Source organism: Paramormyrops kingsleyae, chromosome 11 (genome assembly GCF_048594095.1).
Source record: "Paramormyrops kingsleyae isolate MSU_618 chromosome 11, PKINGS_0.4, whole genome shotgun sequence".
Lineage (NCBI taxonomy): Eukaryota > Metazoa > Chordata > Actinopteri > Osteoglossiformes > Mormyridae > Paramormyrops > Paramormyrops kingsleyae.
In genome coordinates, this window is record NC_132807.1 from 4,402,983 (window position 1) to 4,414,660 (window position 11,678).

An 11,678-nucleotide genomic window follows, 5' to 3' on the forward strand; every position below is an offset into this window, starting at 1 on the left:
TTCCTGACTCCGTGTGGCTCTCGATGAGCAGAATCCTCTCTCATGGTCACCCCTCTGAAGGTTCACTCTTCCCAGCTCTCACTCCAAATTTCTCATTTGTTTGTGTCAAACTTTGTCAAACTAGTGACTGACACGTATTATTCCTATCAATCATCCCCACAGTCTCCAAAAACTCTGCTGTAACATCAGACTGTCTTCTACTCCTGACCAGACTGGGTCTTTCCTTCCCCATGAAGTACTCTGTTTTGCTTACATTCAGTTCAGCTGTCCTCCAATAGTTCCTCAATAAATCTCAATGATTTGCACCTATCGACCAATAGAACAGGCCCATCTCCTCTTTTTAATGTGATCAACTCATTTTGCCTCCTTCAAAAAGCTCCTCCCCTTCATTATACTGCAGTAGATATGTGATATTTTTTATTGGTTACTTTATATTTACATATATTTACATGGTACTGATGCTTTCCCAATATTTTTAAATAAATTGAGAGATGAAACCATAAAGAGGATAGTCTGAGGTAGTGATTTGCATTCAGGCATCTCCGAAGCCAACCTAGTCCATCGTCACAGGGAAACACAGTTTGCTGAGCCCCTGTTTGCCTAGAAGGGCTGTGTTTGCACGGCTGCGTATCCATATGAGCGCCTCACTGCTGCCGTCCATCGACAGCAGACCGGACACCGGACTCTCTCGCAAAAGGCCTCACCACAGGCATGAGATTAATCCTGGCAAACGTCCGTCTTCAGATGTCGCCACGGTCACAATTTACGCTGAGCGATTCCGGCACCTACCGCCGTGAAATACGAGCCGTCAGAACGGTGCTGGCCATCACGTGCGCGGTGGCTTTCGGGGCAGCAGAGCCAGCTGATTTCGGCCACGAAACAGTGCAGATTCATAGCTGAGAAAACACAGCCTGAACATTTAAGAAGCGTAATTGCAAACACCAGGGTCTTACCTCCACTAATGCTTTTTGTACTTATGATAATTTCTCCTTTCCAAATACACATACGATTCTAATACTGATTGATCTGTGGCTGTTTGTACAGTCACATATTGTTTACACACGCCGGGTAAAGCCAAGCTCATGGGTGTCACCCGCTTCCCGCCGTCAAACAGAGACCCCCCTCCTCTCAGGAAAATGACCCAAAGGATCCTCAGAAAAGCATCCCGAGAGAGGAGAGCTGTGAGATAAATCCCTGGCTCCTCACTCCCACAGTCTAATGCCTCTGTTCCTGCAAACTGCGCACTGTCATATGTTACACCCGTGTGCAGTGATTGTCCCACGGTGACATCATTAATCCCCACAACTGATGTGTAAAACCGACATGTCGGAGATCAATCCTCAATGACGGGCAGCCTGATAATCTGCTAGCGTGTAACAAGCGGAACACGTTTGTGCTTGATAACATCGGAACCTTGCTTTGAATAACCCCCCCCCAGAACCACCAGCTAATTTGCATGAGGGTCACTGCACACATGCACACACATCCTTAACTTCACGCAGTTTAGCTGTTGGCATGGAATAAACAACTTATATGAATGGTTGCATATTTGTAAGATGTTCTGACAGACATCACACCTTAGCGACGCACCAGGCAGTTCAACCAATTTATGTGTAAAAAATTGAACTACATGGATAATTAGAACTGAAATCAAAACGAACATACAAATAAAATGACGATGCTGTAAGTTCCATTCATAAAGCCGAACACAGCGGTCAGAGCAGCCCAGGACCAAGGCCGCCGGCACGCTGTCAGGACCCAGCCGAGAAGATTGCAGATTCTGGGGATCAGGAGAGCAGCTGCTGTCTTCTGGGAACAGGGGGACAGGCAGGCTTGGGGGGTGAGAAAGCAGCTGGGGCTCCAGTGTACCGTTTCATCTACCTCAGCATGGCGTGGGGACACCTATCCATGGGGGGGTGGGGCACGGGTCAAAGAGAAGGGCACCTGTCCATGGGGCAAGGGCGGGGGCACATGGGCTCAAGGAGAAGGCATCTGTCCAAGGTAGGGGCATGCGGGTCAAAGAGTGAGGCACCCGTCCATGCTGGGGGGGGGGGGGATGGGTTAAAGAGAAGGGCACCCGTCCATGCTGGGGGGGTGGTACACACAAGCCTAAGGAGAGGGGGGGATGGGTTAAAGAGAAGGGCACCCGTCCATGCTGGGGGGGTGGTACACACAAGCCTAAGGAGAGGGGGGGATGGGTTAAAGAGAAGGGCACCCGTCCATGCTGGGGGGGTGGTACACACAAGCCTAAGGAGAGGGGGGGATGGGTTAAAGAGAAGGGCACCCGTCCATGCTGGGGGGGTGGTACACACAAGCCTAAGGAGAGGGCATCTGTCCAAGGGGGGGGATGGGTTAAAGAGAAGGGCACCTGTCCATGGTGAGGGGGAGCACACACACTGGCCTAGGAGGGGGGCATCTGTCCAAGGGGGGGGTAGGTGGATCAAAGAGAAGTGCACCTGTCCATTTGGGGGGTGGGGGGTACAGCTTAGACACTCACACAATTAATCAGCAGGGCTGCTATCCATACCGTAATGTGTAACACTGACAGAGGACCCCCCCCCCGCTCTTGAGGCCATGTTAACCCTGCTGACAAGCTGCTGACCATACCGTAACATGTAACACTGACAGAGTGTTACACCGCTCCTGTGGCACTGAAAGACAGTCAGCCCTTCTGACAAGCTGCTGTCCATATCGTAACATGTAACATTGAGTGTTATGCCACCCGATGATACTCAGTCTCCCATGGATCCTTGGTGCTATATAAGTAGGCCAGAGCTGGTCCCCTGGGGCTCGAGCCGCCCACCCCAGTACTGACCGTGATGCCCAGCTCAGGAAGGGAGGCGTAACAGTGCTTATTTTGGGATACAAAAACTGAACAAGTTACATGCTGCAGATTCCTGCAGCCATAAATGTGAAACACAGAGTGTGAGCTTCCCCATTAAAATAACACTGGGCTCATGATTTCCATTGTTTCCATTGTTCACCTGCTTAGATATGAGTTAAGCACTGGGATTGTGGACAGCAACACTTCCCCTCCTAACCTGCTGGAGATGAGAACCAGCAGCATGGCGGTGAAGGAGCCCCTGCAGACTCGTCACGCCTCCAGCTGTCCACGGGGAGCTAAAACGTGGCGACAGGCTGCTTTCGAAATGAGATTCCTCACCGTCACATCTGCGCCCTCATTGGTCTGCTGACTTCATTCTGAGCACTGGACCTTCTCCCCCCCCAGCGATGACATCATATCCTGCGAACAATGGGGGGTCATGGCTTCATTCCCCACCCCTGGTCCTCCATTAATCTGTTTTTGCTCCTCTGGACACACATAGGTCTGACTCTGCTGTCAGTCACACGCATCCCTCACGTCTGACCATGACACTGAGAGCATCATTCACTCAAACTGCTGTAAGAAAGGGGGCCCCCAGTTAAGGCGCCGATACCGATGTCAAACACGTAGAGAGCAGCAATTTATAGGTGCCACGTGTCCAAGGGCAAACTGGTCCTCTGTACATCATACAATAATCAAATGCGTTCTGTAATATCTGCACGTGGTCCGGTCCATTATAAAGGGCTTATCATCAGAAACACAAAATGTTTACCCAAAATGTTCACTGTGAGTCGTGGGGCTGCACCCGGGACGGGATTCCAGTCATTTTCAGCGGGCACACATATTATCTGCAATTTAAACAAATTAATTTGCCCAACCGGTGAACCACCAGGAAAAGCCCACAGAACTGGGAGAGCAGACGTGCTCCACAGACAATGCAGAAGCGGGTTTGGAACCTGCAGCCCGGAGGTGTCAGGCAGTAGAACTGGCTACCAAGCCGCTCTTAGATACGCCCTGAGATGTTTCATTCTTTGATATTACAGGACGTGTCACCCTGCTGATTTGGAGGACGACAGCAGCTCGGAAAGTGCGACGGGTGGCAGAAGCAGTCAGAGTCTGGCTGCCTCTTTTAAACAGAGAACAATGCCACAAGCACATTTTTACACGGCCCTTTCATCTGGCAAATCACATTTTAACAAGTTTTTCACATTCGCTTTTTTTTTCCCCCTGCTGCATTGAAATTCTGACTTTTCCACAAAGTAAGGTTTTCTTTTGTACGACGGCTCCCAAGCCAAGAGCTGATCGGAGATCAGTTTCTGATCTGTGTACCCAGGGTCCTTCTGCAAAGAGCAGAGGCATGCCTGAAAGTCACACGGAGAAATATTTTTAAAGAGTTTGAAACGTTTACTAACTAACTCCTAAATCTGCAATTCATCAGTGAATTTGTGTAAAAACAAAATGAGGCACGATTCAAGAAAAGAGTTCATGTAGAAAAATTCTTCAGAAATATTTAATGTTAAGCTTACAAAGCATGGCCTCCCTCAGCTCAGCTGTAACCAGAGCATGCAGACGCCGTCTGGTAGTGATGACGTAAGGGGGGGGAGGGGGGGGGGGTTCAAGGCCCCATGTCTGCCAGTAAAGATGCCCACTGTGGACAGCTTGAGGGCCACCGTGCTCAAACCGTCAGCTTGCTGCAGGGGGTCGTCTCAGCTTAGTCGGGGTACCGAGCAGCCCAGAGCAAGAGGCAGCCTGGGGTGAATGAAAATGCTGCCATACACGTGCAGCCAGGATTTGGTCATGTCAGGGATTTAAACACATGTCCCGCCGATTCCCATCCCTTTTGACAAAGCGCCTTCCTGACGAAGTATGATGAGGGCGACACTGACATCATCTATTATGACAAGGTGAAGCTGTCACATAGTCAGTGCTTAAAACACCTAAAGCTTTATGCGATAAAGGGAACAAACACGAGTGTAATGGCCGGTAGCAGCCTGCAGGGGGGGGGGGGGGGTGGCGGATTAGCATCAGCTCCCTTGCGGAGGAAGGCTGAGCACGGCTGCCTGAGGGGGGCGCTCCGCGTGGAGGGTTGAGGAGCTCTCCTCAGACTGTGCCAGCATTTGGGATCAGTGGAAAATGTCAGCGTGCCCATCGTCCCTCGCGCGGCAGACTGCCGACGACTCCTGCCAAGTCGCGGTAATAACGGGCAGGTGAAGCATGGCGAGTCCCGCAGCAGTGGCGACACCCTCTGGCCCGCCCCCGGCGGCAGCCCCGCGTCACGCCGCCGTCCCCTCGCCAGCCTCTGCTCCCGCCAGCCTCTGCTCCCGCCAGCCTCTGCTCCCGCCAGCCTCTGCTCCCGCCAGCCTCTGCTCCCGCCAGCCTCTGCTCCCGCCAGCCTCTGCTCCCGCCAGCCTCTGCTCCCGCATCTCTCCATGCCTTTTCTCCATGTGCTGCTTGACGCTCGATCCAGCCACACTAGCAGGTACCTGTCAAACGTCTGCACTCATAACTGATATTGAGGGTTTTATTTTGTAAGATTCATGATTCTCACAAAGCACTGAATATGCCGATATGATGAATGGCCAAATTACCCCCCCCCCCAACCCCCAGAGCACTGGAGGGATTCTCCCCCAACCCTGCTCACCCAGCTGCCCCTTCTCCCTATAGGGAACACCCCACGCTGATGCCCCGGTAGGTGTGGAGATCCAGACACACCTCCTGGCTCTCAAAGGACAGTAAGCGGGCAGCAGCCATCTTGACACCATCTAATGCATCATCAATAGATGTGGGACTTCAGATGGCGATGGTTTGGTGGAGTCAAGGACGAGAGGGGGCAGGACAGTGTATTCAAACAACAGCGTCAGCCAATGCATGACACCCCGGCGGACAAAACGCACTCCGTGCCAGCTGGCCTCCATCGAGCATGTCTTTGTGAGCTGTGCTCTGCCCAAGAGGTCAACTGGCCGGACTGAAGGGCCACCAGTTAGAAAAAGAGGATTAGAGCGAGGTTTAGGTCGCTCCACCGGCAAGGGCCAAGGGCGTCCCCACCCAGGGCCGGAGGAGCAAGGGGGCGGGGGGGAGACACCGGCTGCACGACCTTAAGCTGCTCTCCTAAGGAGGACGTGTGCTAAGTAGGCCAGGCCAGAGGGGAAGCTTATGGCCAGAAGGTAAGTCAAGGACGCAGAAAGTGCTGGAAGATCCCACTTCCCCCCGTGAGCCCGCGAAGCCGCAGATGTGTGGGATTGGCCGCGTAGCTGGAGGGATTATGGGAAGGCGGCAGTAACTCCTTAGTAACTCCGGCAGTAACTGTGGAGCAGTAAGCGCAGTGCTATACGAGGGGCAGGCGGCCAGCATGGTGTGCAGATATACTGACGACACTTAGTGAGAAGTTGCAATATGCATCTCACCTTAGCAACCACGAAACCACAACACATGCAGATGCCGGATATCACAGTGCAGGCAAGCCAGCGTGAGAGCAGGGCTCTAGGTGCCATTCTATACCATGAGAGATACACAGGATTGCCTGGGAAAACAATTAAAAAACAAAAGCAAACAATGAAGATGGCACTAGGTAATGGCACACAGTGGGTCAGCTCAACCTGGGCCACAGGCACACGCACAGGGAAACGCACAGGCACACATGCACACAGGCATGCGCACAGGAACAGGGACACACACGTATTCGTATTTTTGTGGGGAATATCTATTTATTTATATAGGAAAAACCTTAATCCCAACAATGAAACCCCTAAACCATAAGTAACCAAACAAAAAACAAGACTTTTGGAATCTTTTGTGTTTTGATTCACAGATTTGTATAAGATTAAATTTCCCCTTGTGATGACTGAAAAATGGTCTCCATAACATCAAAAGAACATGTAATACATACATAACCCATACACACACACACACACACGCGTGTACACAAGCACGCTCACAAACACCAACACACACAGACACTCACAGTTATTGTAAATATGGTATGTTTAGCATCCCAAAGGTAACCAAATAAGCAAATCCCCCCCCAAAAGATAAATGCTCACAAACAAAATGCTCAATGCCAGGTCAACTGACGCCACACCAAAGCCAACCGTCGTGGACCTCAGCGGTTCTGCTACTCATGGACCCATTTTCTTTCTTACACGCCTTGGCTGAAGCGGCCCAGTTTCCATACGGGCCTCACAGGGAAGATGACAGCCGCCCACGGTGATCCTGAGGCTCAGACCGCAGGGTGGCCGCCCTCCCCCATGGTGCCACACCAGGGTGCCTGCTCATGCCACGTCGGGCAAAAAATAGCAACTCGGAATGAAGCTTCATCTCTGCCAGTGTGGCACAGAAGCCACAGGATGGAGGTGAGCAGGCAGCCGCACATGATCTTACCAGGGTTACCCTCTGGGGTCACAGGGACCCAGGGCTTCTGCTGAATGCTCTGCCTGCGAAGTCTCTCCTCCTTCAGGAAGAACGTCCTGAGAACGGAGACGGGAAAGTGTTTCATTTAATGAAAAGACATTTTGTAAAACAGCCGGCTTCACTTATGACAGGCCGCATTAATGCCTGATCAAACTCACACCCACACACTACATGCTCCCCCCCTTCTCATCTTGATTTGTTAAAGGGATAAAAAGCAGGCACAGAAAGCAGCCAAATTTGAGTTAAAAGTGAAAGACACCCCCTCAGTGCCCGCCCCTGACCCTCCCCTCGAACCAGCCCCCCCATCATTTTCTCATATCCGAAGCTAGGGACAGCTTAGATCCCCCAGGCTGAGTACTTTGGGCTACGTTCCCCATACAAAGGTACAACAGCCGCCCCCTTGTGGGATTTGGACCGTCAGCCTTTGCCCTTCCTCCCACCCATTCTGCTGTGTGCGTAACAAATTAGTAGGGGGGCAGAAAGACTCCCCAGGCACCCGCTCAGCCTGCGGGCAGCGGAGAGCAGACGCACTCATGTGACGACGCGGTTTCACACAGATCGCGCCATCTGAAGCGGCCTGTAATATCGGCTAAGACGTGCTTCACACCAGCTAATGAGGCAGGATGTGCGGGACTCTCCTCCGCAGCTTTAAACCGCCGTGCCGCCGAGCAAATGAGCGGAAAGGGCCGGGAATAGTGAGTCAATAAAAACACGCACAGCGCTGGCTCCATTTCCCTGCAAATTGGTGATAAAAAAGAAGCAATGGTAATTCTGTGTGCTACTTGGACGGGAGTACTCCAGCATCCAATCAGAGCAGGAGGAAAGAGGAAGGACCTGTCAATCAGCTCTTGGCCCCGCCTCCAGCCCCTATCCCACATCATTTACGACTTTAGCTGGATTTAAAGCGATTCCTCAGGTCACAAGGAAGCCAAGATCTGTCATATAGTAAGATCAGTCATGGCAATTTCAAAAAGGGTTGCACAGAGGACAGGCTTCAGGCCCCTATACAGGATAAGCGATCAGATTATAAGTGGGTGGGTGGGTAGGATGGATGGATGGATGGATGAATGGATGGATGGACGAATTTTATTACACTGCAAAAGCAAACAAGGTTAGAAAATGAATTCCAAAATTAACACCTGAAAGTAGACAGTATTATTAGGGAGAGGGTGGCTCTGGCTCCTGTAGCTCAACAAGCAGCATTGTGCTAATAACACAAAGGTTGTGGGTTCAAATCCCAGGAAGCGCACAAATTGTGATCCTTCTACTTCAAGTTTCTTTAGGTAAATGCATCAAATAAATGAGCAAATGTGAGATGCCTCACATCTCTGTGTTTGGGGAGTTAGCATGAGTTCCGCGTGTTGGGTGCTCCAGCCTCCTCTTGCTGTCAGGCTAACTGGCCTACATACAATGTGCAGTGTGTGTGCATGTGGCCTACAATGGACTGACATCTCATCCAGGGTGTTCCTGGGATAGGCTCCAGGCTAGTGTTGACCCAGTGGGGAAGGGACAGATGGATAGAAAAAAAAAGAGCCGTCAGTCACAGCTGAGCAGGCGCGCTGAGGGAAAGCGGATACCTTTCTATGGGTTAGCGAGAGCGGAAACAACCAGTCCAAGACAAGCAAAAGATGCTTCCCCCCAACATTCAGCCAAGGGGTCCTGCAGCAGGCCGTCTAAATATCTGCCCATATGATCCAGACGCAGGTGACAGGACAGGAAGACGAGGGCTGATTACAGCCTTTTCAAAAAGAGCTTTAGCGCTAAAGTTTAAAGAGCCCTGCTGATGATCATGTGCGGAAGGCGAGTGTAATATAACCAAAACCATCAGATCCCGCAGATCAGGAACACAAAGCATAACATACTTAAACACTCCTGATTCAGATCTGCCTTTATAAGACACCTCTTCCTCAGAGAAGGTGGAATTTTTAAGGAAATATTTTAAGGGACTATTTGGAAAGCAATACCTTCCAGCGATGTCAGACACTGAGTGGATAATTAACAGATGGACACAGAGCATCATTTTCATAAAAGTGACAGATGTAACACACTATAACATGCACAATAAGAAATGTTTGGTGTTGGGCCTTCTATACATAAGATGCAGGCACTGCGACGAAATGATATCGCTAAACCTTAAACACGCTCTCACAAACCGACAGCTGATCTTTACTCATTGCAAATAAAACACTGCGTTTTGTAAATGGCAGGTACCAGAACTGAAACAATATTAAGAGAAACAGTGATATGTTGGGGATTGAAGCCTATAGATTCACCTGCAATAAAACGGCACTCTCCTGAGCACCCCCCCACCCCAGTCCACTACAGCAGCATAAATAAACCCTGAATATGCCCTGCCTTCCAATCAGCAGGCAAGCAGCAATGTAATATTCTTAAATGGATATAAATTCAATTACAAAAACGAATGGAGAAATACATATACACACAGCCTCAGCCCTCACAGAGTTCTCTGTTGGAAAGTGTTGGCACAATTTATTAAAAAAAAACAGAGCACACCAAAAATTACACTTTCAGCCTTCCTTTCTTCCAGCTATGACAAACAAATAAATTACACCATAAGAATAATGGCATCACAGAAAAACATACTGACCTCTTCACTGTTTTAATGTCCCTCAAAATCTTATCAAGCAGATGTATTTCAATCCATGCTTTGTCAAGGGCAAGCAACCGAGATCAATTATATTAATTATTCAAAGGGCTTCAAAGCCTTGTTATAAATCTGGCAAAACAAGTGCATTTAGTTAGTTATAATATACAACAGTTTGTTCAGCTGGACATTGTACTCTAAGGGTTTTGGTTAAGCTCGCACATAACAGCACAACAGCAGTCCCTGGGGATTCGAACATATGAGCCCTAGGTTACACACCTATCGCTGCTGCACCTATGCATACAGCGGAGCAGGCGATGCCTGTCAGTACTCGGTATTCGCTAGCCTCCATCAGCAAGAAGCAGCCTTGGTTTGCGAACCACAGCTCCCACACCAAGCACGAGCAAACATGTCACTGGAAAAATGAGGACATCTCAGACGGGGAGTGATAATAAAGTGGGCTCCGGTAATGTCCGATGTCCCGAAGCGGGACGAACGCGGAGCCCCAAGTGTCTGCGGCCAGGCGCCGAACGCCGCCTCTCTCCGCCCCCGCTGAAGAACCGAGTCACGAAACCCAGACATGCAAAGTGCCTTTACAGCCCGTTTCCCTTCTGCTCTTCTTAATGGTTTCTAATTCGCCGTTTAGATGCTTAAGTAAGTGGTCGTAAAGTTTAAGAAATTAGTATCTGTTTCACTGTCGACGCACGGTTAGGTAACGTTTTACTTTATTTATTTAAGGGACATTTTGTCCAAAGGGATCCATGAAGCATTTAAGCCAAAAAGTCTAATAACAGGTGCATTACAACTGTTAATTAAGGATGCCCTGTGGGAAAACCAGACACAATACGCAATAAATACGCATAAAGAGCCGTTAAATGAACTATCGAAATTCCCGATGTTCACGAAACAACGAAAAACATTTAATATAAGGAGAAAGGACGTTTAACAATCTCAACAGATTAAAACGGTGACAAATGGCGGATATCATGAAACGCGACTTTAAGAGCATATTTAAGCCAGCAGAATCCAGCGCCCATAATGAAAATATATACGACTTAAAATTAATATTACCATTACCTTTTCTTTTTCCAAAAGAACGCTATACAGACGTTACCGATAATCTTTTTGAGTAACTATAAGCTATTATATACACATAAGCAGCCTGCACATTAATTAGTAACTACTTTACAGTAAAGGCTTCATTTTCGTAGGATGAAGGTGATAAAACTGTCCCAGTGCCAGTGTTTTTCAAGGCATCGAGCCTAAGATAAAAGTCTTCTTCATTGGGTGTTCAGAAGCTTATACGACTGAAAAGTTTGGCATACGGAACACTGTTTCAAAAAGGTTCGGGTCTTTAAAGCGGAGATACAGTTAAAGGCTGATGCGAGCGCTGCAGCTGACGGACTTGAGGGCGTTTTCCCGCAGTTGTCAGCCCGTCCTGCGCCCTTTACCGAATGGGTGCTCCAACACGCGTCCTTACACTAGTCCCACCAAACAAGTTTCATCAGCACCGAACTACGCAATCGTGCGAAAAGTAGGCAGGCAGCCACTGAGAGCCATCAAACTCATCCCGGACAATGTAAAGTTAATAGAGACACAAACACGGGAGCAAAAGCCCCGCCGCGAACCTTTAAAGTGAGTGAAACGAGCGCTGTCCGGTTCGACTGAGTCCGTCCCACATCGGGCCAGTTTCTCCATGGATGACATTACATTACATTACATTTACGGTAAAAGCGGAGGATCGTGCAGCAGGGACGCATCTCTCTCGCGGTAACATGCATCACACTACTGTAACATCGCATCGGCTGCTTACATCGCTGCTCCCCCGCTTCCCTCCAGCTC

General features: G+C 49.6%; 1 protein-coding gene across 7 annotated transcripts in view; it reads right to left on the reverse strand.

The window, feature by feature from the left end:
* The window catches only part of LOC111844976 (myocyte-specific enhancer factor 2A-like), a 53,223-nt gene that overhangs the window by 41,278 nt on the left and 267 nt on the right, over nt 1-11,678 (reverse strand). For 3 of the 7 annotated variants that reach the window (XM_072717860.1, XM_023813956.2, XM_023813949.2), the window contains exon 2: nt 7,202-7,287. The exons of 1 other annotated variant lie outside the window; for it this stretch is intronic. The gene's annotated coding sequence lies outside the window, so the exon portion shown is untranslated. 3 more of the 7 variants (XM_023813950.2, XM_023813951.2, XM_023813954.2) reach the window with 3 other exon arrangements.